This window comes from Labrus mixtus, unplaced genomic scaffold (genome assembly GCF_963584025.1).
Source record: "Labrus mixtus unplaced genomic scaffold, fLabMix1.1 SCAFFOLD_72, whole genome shotgun sequence".
Lineage (NCBI taxonomy): Eukaryota > Metazoa > Chordata > Actinopteri > Labriformes > Labridae > Labrus > Labrus mixtus.
Genome location: NW_026870160.1, coordinates 212,501 through 225,000, shown reverse-complemented (window position 1 = coordinate 225,000; position 12,500 = coordinate 212,501). Strand labels below are relative to the sequence as shown.

Below are 12,500 nucleotides of genomic sequence, written 5' to 3'. Positions count from 1 at the left end.
TACCCTCTCCCCATTTTTAAAATACGGGCTCGAGAGGAAGGGCAGTCGTAGCACTGACCCTCTCGTTCCGCACTCTGGTACAGTCCAGGATGAAACCTGATACCACGCACTGAGTACTTCCTGGAAAAACCGTGGCAAGTGTTTAAATGAATCCGGGTTATTGATCTGGTACAGGTTGTCCTCGTTGTAGAGTCCAAAACTGCACAGATATTGTTTGAAGTGGTTTTTCCAAACTACGTTCCGGTTCTGGTCCATAAATTTGCCTATCAATTTGACTCTTAGTGCTACTTTTTTTGTAAGTAAATCAATCAAAGCTAGCCCCCCCTGATCTTTAGCCCCTATTATTGTTTTGTGAGCTATACTCGCTGCTTTGTTTTTCCAAATAAAGTCCCTAATGGTCTTTGAAATCACCTTAAAGGCCCAGTCCGGAAGCGTACAAGTACTCAGCGCATGATTCACTTTGGACAACACGAGAGCATTTGTTACGGCTACCCTTCCTCTCAACAATAGACCCCTCGCTTTCCACAAATTCAATGTTTTTTTAATTTTACCCACCACCTCTTTCCATGTTACATCATCACATTCATTCTCATTTTTCCCCATATTCACTCCCAACACTTTTCTTCTCTCACACACCGTTTTAAATCCCCACTTATTAACTAGATTGGATTCCTTACCTAGTAACATAATTTCTGACTTATTTTCATTTACTTTTGCCCCAGATGCTCTTTCATAAGTTTGTACATGTTTTAATATCAATTCTATATCCTCCTCTCCTTTTACCATTATATTCACGTCATCTGCATACTGTATTATTTTTACGTTTTCCTTACCTATACCTTTTATGTTTACGTCTTCCGATATCAGTGCTGCCAGCGGCTCTGCTACCAAGCTGTACAACAGCGCTGACATCGGACATCCTTGTCTCACTGACCTTGATATTTTAAAAGAATCAGTTAGTTCCCCGTTACATTTTATCTTGCTTTCCGCTCCTGTATACAACATATTTATCCATTCTCTCATTCTCTCCCCGAATCCAAACTTCTCTAACACCTTCCCCATGAACCCGTGATCTACTCTGTCAAAAGCTTTATTTAAATCAATCCCTAGCCATATTCCCCCCTCCCCTTCCATATCCCTGACCGTCTGTTTTATTGAAATGATTGAGTCTGCTATGTCTCTGTTTGGTATACTGTATGATTGTGTTTGTTCTATGATTGTTCCTATTACCTCCCTGATTCTATTGGCTATTGTTTTCGCTATGATTTTGTAGTCTGTGTTGAGTAGGCTGATTGGTCTGTAGTTGTCCAGATTTTTATTGTCCCCCTTGTTTTTGTAAAAAATAGTAACCACCCCTTCCCCTAAACTTTTTGGTATATGTTTCACTTTTTCCATATATTTACTCAATTTGTTCACCAAGGGCACCAGCTGCTCTTTGAAAGCTTGGTAGAATTCCGCAGTTAGGCCATCGCTCCCAGGACTTTTGTTTTTGTTTAACCCCTCTAAAGCACTTCTGATTTCTCCCTCTGTAAACTCACAATCACACCACATTTTATCGTCCTCGCTTAGTTTTTTCTTTAAGGCACCCAAAGCTCTGTTCACACTCACGCTATCACACTCCTGTCTCGAAAACAGGCTTTCATAATAGCCCTTTACTATTTCTAAAATTCCCTTTTTATCTGTCACACTTTTACCTGCTTCATTTAATAATTCGTTTATTTCTGTTCTTTTTTGTTTTTGTTTTTCCAGACCTAAAAAAAAGGCTGTACTCCTCTCCCCCTCATACATATATTGTATTTTACTCCTAATGGCTGCACCCCTACTCTTTTTAAGTTCAATCACTCCCAACTGTTCTTTTAAATGTATGTATTTTTCGACATCTACATTATCTACACTGTCAAGCGATGCTATTTCCTCACTTAGTTGTTTTCTCAAATTCTCTTCCTTTCTATTTTCTCTCCACTTTTTCTCTTTACTATAATTGATACACTTTTTTTTAATTCTGACTTTTACACTATCCCACCACACATTCATATCTTCACTCTCATTCCACTCATATCCCACATCATTCAACAATCTTTCCATACTTTTCACAAACATTCCATCATCCAGCAAGCTTGCATTAAAGCACCATATCCCTCCTTTACGTACATTCGTTTCTTTTCTAAACGTGATTTCTATTCCAGCGTGATCGCTCCACATATTAGTTTTATATTCAACTTCTTTAATCCACCTCACTACCTCGCATGTCACCAAAGCATAATCTATTCTAGATTGTTTTAATCTATTCAGAACAATTTGTCTCCTGGAGAACACCCTCTCCCATGGATGTAGCAATCTCCAAATATCAATGCATTGTTTCGTTATCATTATATCTTTAAGTGTCCCCCTGCTCACATCCCCCTTAAACACATTATTTTTTGACACATCGGTGGGTGTCATCGCCACATTAAAGTCACCGATTATTATACAATTCCTTTCCCACCATTTGCTTATTGCAATGAAGAATGTTTTCCTTTCTTTTTCTCCATTCGGTGCATATATATTTATGATTCTTATATTTTTCGTTTCATACACACAGTCTATTACTATTATTCTTCCTTCTTTGTCTCCATAAACCAAATTTACCCCTGTTACCCGACCCGTTTTGACTAAAACCGCCACTCCTCTCGCCCTCGACGTGCCATTGGAGCAGAAAATATGGCCCACAAAGTCTTTTTTTATGTCTTCCACCAGGGAATCATCCCACCTGGTCTCCTGCAGGCACAAAACGTCATTCTGCAAGGAAAGAATCGCATGTCTTTTTTCTTTGTTCCTTAGTCCATTCACGTTTATCGAAAATAAATTAAAGGCCATTATCATAAAAATAAAAACAAAAAAAACGGATTTACAGGGGTTATTGTCAGTCATTATTTGTCCTTACATTTCAATTTTTTCACCAACTTTTTTCGTTGTCCAAGACTTAGTCTTTTTTGCGCACTCGCCAGTTCACTCACATCCATTTCGCTGTCCGTTTCATTGGGACTGGTGCTTTTACCCGTATTATTTAGCGTGATTTTTCTCCCTCCCGCCTGTCCAACACCACTCTCAGGCATCTCCCTCCCCTCTGTGCTCATGCTTACCCCCGGGTCTTCTGCCACGTCCCTTCCGTCTCCTTTTTTCCCTCTCTCGCTCGTTTTTCGCTGCTTCTGCTGTCCTCCCTCTCCAGCCAGCTCCGGCGTCTCCAGCTCGCACTCTGACGCCCGTTCTCCTCCGCTCTCTCCGCTCTGCTCCATTTCTCCGTCACTGTTCTCGTCTTCTCTGATCTCCTTCCTGCTTGCTCCAATCACCTCCTTCTCCTCCGCCTCCTCCTCGTACACCTCCTCCGCCTCGTCTTCATCCTCGTACACCTCCTCCACCTCGTTCTTGCTTTCCTCTCCGTTCTCACACTCACATTCATTTTCTCTTTTTTTACAGTTTGTGCATTTTGTGCTGTTCGCGCTGCACTCTCGCGCAAAGTGTCCCTGCACCCCACAGTTGTGGCACATAAATTCTGGACACTCTCTCAGGATGTGTCCCGGCTGGATGCACATCCTGCACACTTTTTGTTGTCTATCATGTATTACTCTAAAGTATTCGTTCCCCATCACAGTGTTAAACTTTGTGGAGTAAGGGAGTGACTGTACCTGGTCATTAAATCTGACCCGGACAAACCTCATCCCGTCAGCTATCATTGTTCCAGGCCACATTCTGCGTTTTATTGGTGATGTCGGTTTCACTCCCCATCCCGTCAGCTTCCAAACTATTTCTTCATCTGTGATATACGCTGGCAGGTTTAAAAAAGACACCACCAGCTCATCATTATTTAGTTCTCTCGCCACGACTCTGGTCTCTCCGATTTTAAATCCATCCAGCAGCCTTTCCTTTCCTTTAATGTTGCTCACCGTCACCTCCAGTTTTTCAGGTCCCAGGGTTCTGCACGCCAGCAGGCCCCCACAGATCATTTTTATGTTGCTCATGACGTGATTTAGAGGAACTTTGTCTCCCACCATTTCAATGTTTAGTGTTAGTTTTCTCTCAAAAGACACTTTTGCTTCCTCTTTTTCTGCTCTCTCGCCACCTCTCCCATTCTCTGCATGCGGAGCAATCAGCCCGCCGCTCCTCTCTCTTCCTCTCTCTCCGTCATCCATTCCGTTCCCTGTTTCATTTGCCGTTTTCATCCGTCCTTTTTGTCCGTCGTTCTTCTCGTTGTCGTTTAATCCATTCCTTTGTTTCAGTGCCATGTTTGTTTGTTCACGTTGTTGTCCGTTCTCTTTTCCTTTTTCCATCTCTCCAGTCCGTGGTCCTGTCATCTTTGTGATCCGTCCGTGTGAGTTTGCTCGCGACATACGAGCAAACATTCACAAAAAACAAAAATTCTTCACAAAATTGTGGAAAAAAAACAGGAAAAAAAGGTGAAAAGAAAAACGATCCCCCTAACAGTCAGTGACTGCTGGGGGACATTCACTCACAATCTGAGGTATTTAAATAAATCCAAAGCGCATCCAAAAAACAAACAAATTAGTCCAGCTGTCCTGCTCAGTACTGACACGTCAGCTCTCCTTCAGCACCACACAAACTCTGACAGCAAAAGGGGCGTGTTCAGGGTGGTATGGCCGTAAGCCATTATTGTGTGCAGAGAGGGGCCTTTTAAAGATGTCATGCCCTTGATTCTGGCTGAATTTTTGGACATGTGAATATGTCTCTACATGATAAAAAAAACATATGATCAAAAAAAATGAAAAAGCTTACAGCACCTGGTATTCCCAGGCGGTCTCCCATCCAAGTACTAACCAGGCCCGACCCTGCTTAGCTTCCGAGATCGGACGAGATCGGGCATGTTCAGGGTGGTATGGCCGTAAGCCATTATTGTGTGCAGAAAGGGGCCTTTTAAAGATGTCATGCCCTTGATTCTGGCTAAATTTTTGGACATGTGAATATGTCTCTATATGATAAAAAAAAAACATATGATCAAAAAAATGAAAAAGCTTACAGCGTCTGCTATTCCCAGGCGGTCTCCCATCCAAGTACTAACCAGGCACGACCCTACTTAGTTTCCGAGATCGGACGAGATCGGGCGCGTTAAGGGTGGTATGGCCGTAAGCTGTTATTGTGTGCAGAAAGGGGCCTTTTAAAGATGTCATGCCCTTGATTCTGGCTGAATTTTTGGACATGTGAATATCAATCAACTCAATCAATCAACTTTTATTTGTATAGCGTCAACTCATAACAAGTGTTATCTCGAGACACTTTACAAGAAGCAGGTAAAATACCTTACTCATTGTCTGTTAACATTACAAAAGAGCAGGTAAAAGACCTTACTCATTGTTATGTTACAAAAAGCAGGTAAAGGACCTTACTTATTGCTATGTTACAAAGATCCGGCCTATCCATCATGAGCACTTTAGCAAAGCAGCAAAAGTTACAGTGGTAAGAAAAAACTGCCTTATTAAAAGGCAGAAATCTTCGGCCGGATCCCCGGCTCATGACGAAACAGTCTTCACAGGCCTAGACTGCGCCGGGCTTGGAAAGGGATAGGGGGAGAGATGGGATAAGATGCAGGAAGAGGGATAGAGAGCAAGGGGGTGGGGGGAGGTAGACCGTCCATCAGCAATCCGGTGGGGAGGGGAGGGGGTGTGGGGGGTTGTTCTGGCAGGCCGCCAACCCACGATCCGGTGGGGAGGGGGTAGTGGTGGGGTGGGGGTTGTTCTGGCAAGCCGTCAACCGATGATCTTGAGGAGCCTAGGGGAGCTCAAGAGCTCCCAGGAAAGTAGGTGGTTAGTGACTGAGATTTATAGATAGATACATGCAGTAATATGATGTACTGTATATGCAGAGAGAGAGAGACAGAGAGAGAGAGAGAGAGGAGCTCAAGGTGCCAGTTCCCCCGGTAGTCTAAGCCTATAGCAGCATAACTAAGAGCTGGTCTACACCAGCACCAGCCCTAACTATAAGATTTATCAAAAAGGAAAGTTTTAAGTCTAATCTTAAAAATACAGACTGTGTCTGCCTCCCGGACCCCGGCTGGAAGGCGGTTCCAGAGGAGAGGAGCCCGATAACTGAAGGCTTTACCCCCCATAGTACACTTGGAGACTGTAGGTACCACCAGCAGGCCTGCACTCCGGGACCGCAACGCTCTCAAGGGACAGTACGGCACTAGTAGCTCCTTAAGATAAGATGGTGCCTGGCCATTTAGAGCTTTGTAGGTGAGAAGAAGGATCTTGAATTCTATTCTAGACTGTATAGGGAGCCAGTGCAGAGAAGCCAGGACAGGAGTAATGTGGTCCCATTTCCTGGTTCTGGTCAGTACACGAGCTGCAGCATTCTGGACCCGTTGAAGAGTCTTTAGAGATTTGCCAGAGCACCCTGACAAAAGAGAGTTACAATAATCCAGTCTGGAGGTAACAAATGCATGAACTAGTTTTTCTGCATCACTTTGCGACAGGATATTCCTGATCTTGGATATATTACGAAGGTGAAAGTAGGCTGTTCTTGAAACTTGACTGATGTGAGAGCTAAAAGACATATCTTGATCAAAAATAACTCCTAGATTCCTAACAGTGGTGCTAGATGCCAGGCTGATGTCATTAAGGACAGTCACATCACTAGAAAAAGTCTCTCTGAGGTTCTTAGGGCCTAGCACAATAACTTCAGTCTTGTCTGAGTTAAGTAGCAAAAAATTTCTGGTCATCCAGGTCCTAACGTCCTTAAGGCATGTTTCTAGCTGACATAACTGACTGGTACCATCGGGCTTCATTGATACATAAAGCTGAGTATCATCTGCATAACAATGAAACTGTATGGAGTGTTTCCTCATAATATTTCCCAGAGGAAGCATATATAATGTAAAAAGAATTGGTCCAAGCACTGAACCTTGTGGGACTCCATGGCAAACTTTAGTGTGCATAGAGGACTCATCATTAACATGTACAAACTGAGATCGGTCTGATAAGTAGGATTCAAACCAACTTAAAGCAGTCCCTGTAATTCCAAGCAAATGCTCCAGTCTGTACAACAGGATCCGATGGTCAATGGTGTCAAAAGCAGCACTAAGATCTAACAAGACGAGCACAGACAGAAGTCCCCTGTCTGAGGCTAGAAGTAGATCGTTTGTAACTCTAACTAGTGCAGTCTCAGTGCTATGGTGGACTCTAAATCCTGACTGGAACTCTTCAAATAAACTGTTGTCATGGAGAAAGTCACACAGCTGTTTAGCTACCACCTTCTCCAGGATCTTCGAGATAAAAGGAAGGTTGGATATAGGTCTGTAGTTAGCCAGAGTTCCTGAGTCCAGAGTAGGCTTTTTAAGTAGAGGTTTGATTACCGCTACTTTAAATGTCTGTGGTACATAGCCTGCCAGTAAAGACATATTGATCATATCTAATATGGAGTTGCTAACTAAGGGAAAGACTTCCTTAAACAGCTTGGTTGGGATTGGGTCCAAAATACAGGTTGACGGTTTCGATGCAGAAAAAATGGAATGTAGCTCTGAAAGGTCGATTGGAGAAAAACAGTCGAGACTAATATCTGGTCCAGGAACTGTCTCTGCCGTATCAGACGTATCTGCACCAGGTAAGGGCAGGAGGTTACCAATTTTGTCTCTGATGTCTAGAACTTTGTTGTTGAAAAAGCTAAGGAAATCATTACTGCTGAGGGCTAGAGGAATACAAGGCTCAATGGAGCCATGACTCTCTGTCAGCCTGGCTACAGTGCTGAAAAGGTATCTAGGATTGCCTTTGTTTTCCTCGATTAGAGAGGAGTAGTAGGCAGCTCGGGCGTGACGTAGAGCCTTCATATATCTTCTATGACTATCCTGCCAGAAAAAACGAGATTCTACCGTTTTGGTCGAACGCCATATTCTTTCAAAATTCCGTGATGATTGTTTCAGAGTACGGGTTTCTGAGTTAAACCATGGAGCCACTCTCCGCCGCTTGACAACCTTCTGTTTCAGGGGAGCAATCGAATCCAGAGTAACTCTCAGTGAATCCACTGCACTATCAACAAACTGATCTAGCTGAGAGGGACTAAAGCTATCGTAAGAGTTTCCAACTGGGTTGAAACACGGTACTGAATCAAAAACAGCTGAAATAGCTTCCTTAAATCTAGCCACAGCACTATCCGACAAACTTCTAGAAAGCACACCTCTTCCAGGCAGAGGTAATTCTAGTAGGACAAAATCAAATGTAATAAAAAAATGGTCTGATAGCAGAGGATTTTCTAGGAAAACTGTAAGGTTATGGATTTCAATTCCATAAGCTAAAACAAGATCCAGGGTGTGGTTAAAATGATGAGTAGGTTCGTTTACACCCTGGGTGAAACCAATAGAGTCTAATAGTGACATGAAAGCTGTGCTCAGGCTATCATTTTCAACATCCACATGGATATTGAAGTCACCTACAACAATTATTCTATCACTGCTAAGGACTAAGTCTGATAAAAATTCTGCAAACTCAGATAAAAACTCAGAATATGGGCCAGGAGGGCGGTAAACTACAGCAACTAGAACTGGCTGAAAGGTTCTTGAGACTGGATGTGGAAGACTAAGAACAAGGCTTTCAAAAGAAGAAAAATTCAGCTTTGGTCGAGGGTTAACTAAAAGACTGGAATTAAAAATAGCTGCTACTCCACCACCTCGTCCGGTGTCTCGAGGTATATGAGTATTAAAATGACTGGGAGGAGTGGATTCATTCAAACTAACATATTCATCTCGACACAGCCAGGTTTCAGTCAAAAAAAGTAAATCAATGTGCTGATCTGATATCAGATCATTCACTAAAACAGACTTGGATGCTAAGGACCTAATGTTCAAAAGTCCGCAGTGAATCCTCCGATCTTGTAGCAAAATCGTATTCGTAGTTTTGATTCTAATCAGATTCTGATGATTCACGCCGTTTGGATGACTTATAAAAATGGGTCTGGGCCGGGGGACAGACACAGTACCTATAGTATAACTACAGTTCGATTCAGAATTACAGCTATAGTGACTGGGAGACAAATCTAAGGGAGGCGCAGAGAAGTGTGTAAGACTGCAGCTCTGCCTCCTGGTCTGAACTCTGAGTTGTTGTCAGGGTTTTGGACTAATAACCTCTGCTATGTTTCTAGATAATAGAGCTGCACCGTCCAAAGTGGGATGGATGCCATCTCTAGCTAGCAGACCAGGTTTTCCCCAAAAAGACTGCCAGTTATCTATGAAGCCCACATCGTGTGCTGGACACCACCTCGACAGCCAGCGGTTGAGTGATGACATGCGGCTATACATGTCATCACTGGTCTGATTTGGGAGGGGTCCAGAGAACACTACGGAGTCCGACATCGTCTTAGCAAAAGTACACACCGACTCCACATTAACCTTAGTGACTTCCGACTGGCGTAGTCGGGAGTCATTTGTGCCGACATGAATTACGATTGTATCAAATCTACCTTTAGTCTTTGTCAGCAACTTTAAATGAGATGCGATGTCGCCCGCTCTGGCCCCGGGTATACACCTAACTATGCCCGCTGACTTCGCTAGCTTCACGTTTCGGACTATGGAGTCTCCAATAATCAGAGTTTTATTCTCAGCGGGTGTGTCGCTGAGTGGGGAAAATATGTTTGAAACGTGAAGTGGTTGGTGGGGAACCGTGTGCTTCGATTTTCGACTATGCTTCCCTCGGACAGTAACCCAGCCACTGCCTCCCGGCTGCTCGGGAGTTACCGGGGGGGAAGCCAAGCTATGTCGGCCCGCACCGGCTACAGGTGGCTGGCTAACTACTGCTGCATACGATGACTCCGACTCAATGGTGCGGAGCCGTCTCTCTAACTCAGACACCCTCGCCTCCAAAGCTAAAAATAAACTACATTTCTTACAAGTATCATTATCACTAAAGGAGGACGAGGAATAACTTAACATCTGACACATAGAGCAGGAGAGAGCAGGAGAGGGAGAGACAGAAAAAGAAGCCATTGTAAAGCTAACTGCTAGGCTAAGCTAAGAGTAGGTACACAGTAACACAGTGCAGAGGAGAACAGAACAAGCAATTATGCAATACGCTCACCGTAGTACGCTGCTCTGCTCAGGTGCTGCTCGCTGCTCTGCTCAGGTGCTGCTCGCTGCTCTGCTCAGGTGCTGCTCGCTGCTCTGCTCAGGTGCTGCTCGCTGCTCTGCTCAGTAATATGTCTCTATATGATAAAAAAAAAAAAAATATGATCAAAAAAATGAAAAAGCTTACAGCACCTGGTATTCCCAGGCGGTCTCCCATCCAAGTACTAACCAGGCCCTACCCTGCTTGGCTTCCGAGATCGGACGAGATCAGGCGTGTTCAGGGTGGTATGGCCATAAGCCATTACTGTGTGCAGACAGGGGCCTTTTAAAGATGTCATGCCCTTGATTCTGGCTGAATTTTTGGACATGTGAATATGTCTCTATATGATAAAAAAAAACATATGATCAAAAAAATGAAAAAGCTTACAATACCTGGTATTCCCAGGTGGTCTCCCATCCAAGTACTAACCAGGCCCGACCCTGCTTAGCTTCCGAGATCGGACGAGATCGGGCGTGTTCAGGGTGGTATGGCCGTAAGCCATTATTGTGTGAAGACAGGGGCCTTTTAAAGATGTCATGCCCTTGATTCTGGCTGAATTTGTGGACATGTGAATATGTCTCTCTATGATAAAAAAAACATATGATCAAAAAAATAAAAAAAGCTTACAGCATCTGGTATTCCCAGGCGATCTCCCATTCAAGTACTAACCAGGCACGACCCTACTTAGTTTCCGAGATCGGACGAGATCGGGCGTGTTAAGTGTGGTATGGCCGTAAGCTGTTATTGTGTGCAGAAAGGGGCCTTTTAAAGATGTCATGCCCTTGATTCTGGCTGAATTTTTGGACATGTGAATATGTCTCTATATGATAAAAAAAAACATATGATCAAAAAAATGAAAACGCTTACAGCACCTGGTATTCCCAGGTGGTCTCCCATCCAAGTACTAACCAGGCCCGACCCTGCTTAGCTTCCGAGATCGGACGAGATCGGGCGTGTTCAGGGTGGTATGGCCGTAAGCCATTATTGTGTGCAGACAGGGGCCTTTTAAAGATGTCATGCCCTTGATTCTGGCTGAATTTGTGGACATGTGAATATGTCTCTCTATGATAAAAAAAACATATGATCAAAAAAATAAAAAAAGCTTACAGCATCTGGTATTCCCAGGCGGTCTCCCATTCAAGTACTAACCAGGCCCGACCCTGCTTAGCTTCCGAGATGGGACGAGATCGGGCGTGTTAAGGGTGGTATGGCCGTAAGCCATTATTGAGTGCAGACAGGGGCCTTTTAAAGATGTTATGCCCTTGATTCTGGCTGAATTTTTGGACATGTGAATATGTCTCTATATGATAAAAAAAAAAACATATGATCAAAAAAATGAAAAAGCTTACAGCACCTGGTATTCCCAGGCGGTCTCCCATCCAACTACTAACCAGGCCCGACCCTGCTTAGCTTCCGAGATCGGACGAGATCAGGCGTGTTCAGGGTGGTATGGCCGTAAGCCATTATTGTGTGCAGACAGGGGCCTTTTAAAGATCTCATGCCCTTGATTCTGGCTGAATTTTTGGACATGTGAATATGTCTCTATATGATAAAAAAAGAACATATGATCAAAAAAAATGAAAAAGCTTACAGCACCTGGTATTCCCAGGCGGTCTCCCATCCAAGTACTAACCAGGCCAGACGCTGCTTAGCTTCCGAGATCGGACAAGTTCAGGGTGGTATGTCCTTAAGCCATTATTGTGTGCAGAAAGGGGCCTTTTAAAGATGTCATGCCCTTGATTCTGGCTGAATTTTTGGACATGTGAATATGTCTCTATATGATAAAAAAAAAACATATGATCAAAAAAATTAAAAAACTTACAGCACCTGGTATTCCCAGACGGTCTCCCATCCAAGTAATAACCAGGCCCTACCCTGCTTAGCTTCCGAGATCGGACGAGATCAGGCATGTTCAGGGTGGTATGGCCGTAAGCTGTTATTGTGTGCAGACAGGGGCCTTTGAAAGATGTCACGCCCTTGATTCTGGCTGAATTTTTGGACATGTGAATATGTCTCTCTATGATAAAAAAAAACATATGATCAAAAAAATGAAAAAGCTTACAGCACCTGGTATTCCTAGGCGGTCTCCCATCCAAGTATTAACCAGGCCCGACCCTGCTTTGCTTCTGAGATCGGACGAGTTCAGGGTGGTTTGGACGTAAGCCATTATTGTGTGCAGAAAGGGGCCTTTTAAAGATGTCATGCCCTTGATTCTGGCTGAATTTTTGGACATGTGAATATGTCTCTATATGATAAAAAAAAAACACATGATCAAAAAAATGAAACAGCTTACAGCATCTGGTATTCCACAGGCGGTCTCCCATCCAAGTACTAACCAGGCACGACCCTGCTTAGTTTCCGAGATCGGACGAGATCGGACGAGTTCAGGGTGGTATGACCGTAAGCCATTATTTTGTGCAG

General features: G+C 43.7%; 7 non-coding genes and 4 pseudogenes across 7 annotated transcripts; all 11 read right to left on the bottom strand.

The window, feature by feature from the left end:
* Positions 1-4,763: 4,763 nt before the first annotated feature.
* Positions 4,764-4,882, bottom strand: LOC132965479 (5S ribosomal RNA). The gene has a single exon (XR_009670064.1). It is a non-coding gene; the product is annotated as a 5S ribosomal RNA (ribosomal RNA).
* Positions 4,883-5,004: 122 nt separating this feature from the next.
* LOC132965523 (5S ribosomal RNA) lies at positions 5,005-5,123 on the bottom strand (annotated as a pseudogene).
* A 5,096-nt stretch (positions 5,124-10,219) lies between these two features.
* Positions 10,220-10,338, bottom strand: LOC132965142 (5S ribosomal RNA). Its single transcript, XR_009669776.1, has one exon. It is a non-coding gene; the product is annotated as a 5S ribosomal RNA (ribosomal RNA).
* Positions 10,339-10,459: 121 nt separating this feature from the next.
* On the bottom strand, positions 10,460-10,578 carry LOC132965078 (5S ribosomal RNA). Its single transcript, XR_009669714.1, has one exon. It is a non-coding gene; the product is annotated as a 5S ribosomal RNA (ribosomal RNA).
* Positions 10,579-10,699: 121 nt separating this feature from the next.
* Positions 10,700-10,818, bottom strand: LOC132964749 (5S ribosomal RNA; annotated as a pseudogene).
* Positions 10,819-10,939: 121 nt separating this feature from the next.
* On the bottom strand, positions 10,940-11,058 carry LOC132965352 (5S ribosomal RNA). The gene has a single exon (XR_009669974.1). It is a non-coding gene; the product is annotated as a 5S ribosomal RNA (ribosomal RNA).
* A 121-nt stretch (positions 11,059-11,179) lies between these two features.
* Positions 11,180-11,298, bottom strand: LOC132965418 (5S ribosomal RNA). The gene has a single exon (XR_009670033.1). It is a non-coding gene; the product is annotated as a 5S ribosomal RNA (ribosomal RNA).
* A 123-nt stretch (positions 11,299-11,421) lies between these two features.
* LOC132965144 (5S ribosomal RNA) lies at positions 11,422-11,540 on the bottom strand. Its single transcript, XR_009669778.1, has one exon. It is a non-coding gene; the product is annotated as a 5S ribosomal RNA (ribosomal RNA).
* A 354-nt stretch (positions 11,541-11,894) lies between these two features.
* On the bottom strand, positions 11,895-12,013 carry LOC132965301 (5S ribosomal RNA). Its single transcript, XR_009669926.1, has one exon. It is a non-coding gene; the product is annotated as a 5S ribosomal RNA (ribosomal RNA).
* A 121-nt stretch (positions 12,014-12,134) lies between these two features.
* Positions 12,135-12,243, bottom strand: LOC132965039 (5S ribosomal RNA; annotated as a pseudogene).
* A 122-nt stretch (positions 12,244-12,365) lies between these two features.
* On the bottom strand, positions 12,366-12,485 carry LOC132964792 (5S ribosomal RNA; annotated as a pseudogene).
* Between the last annotated feature and the right edge of the window lie 15 nt (positions 12,486-12,500).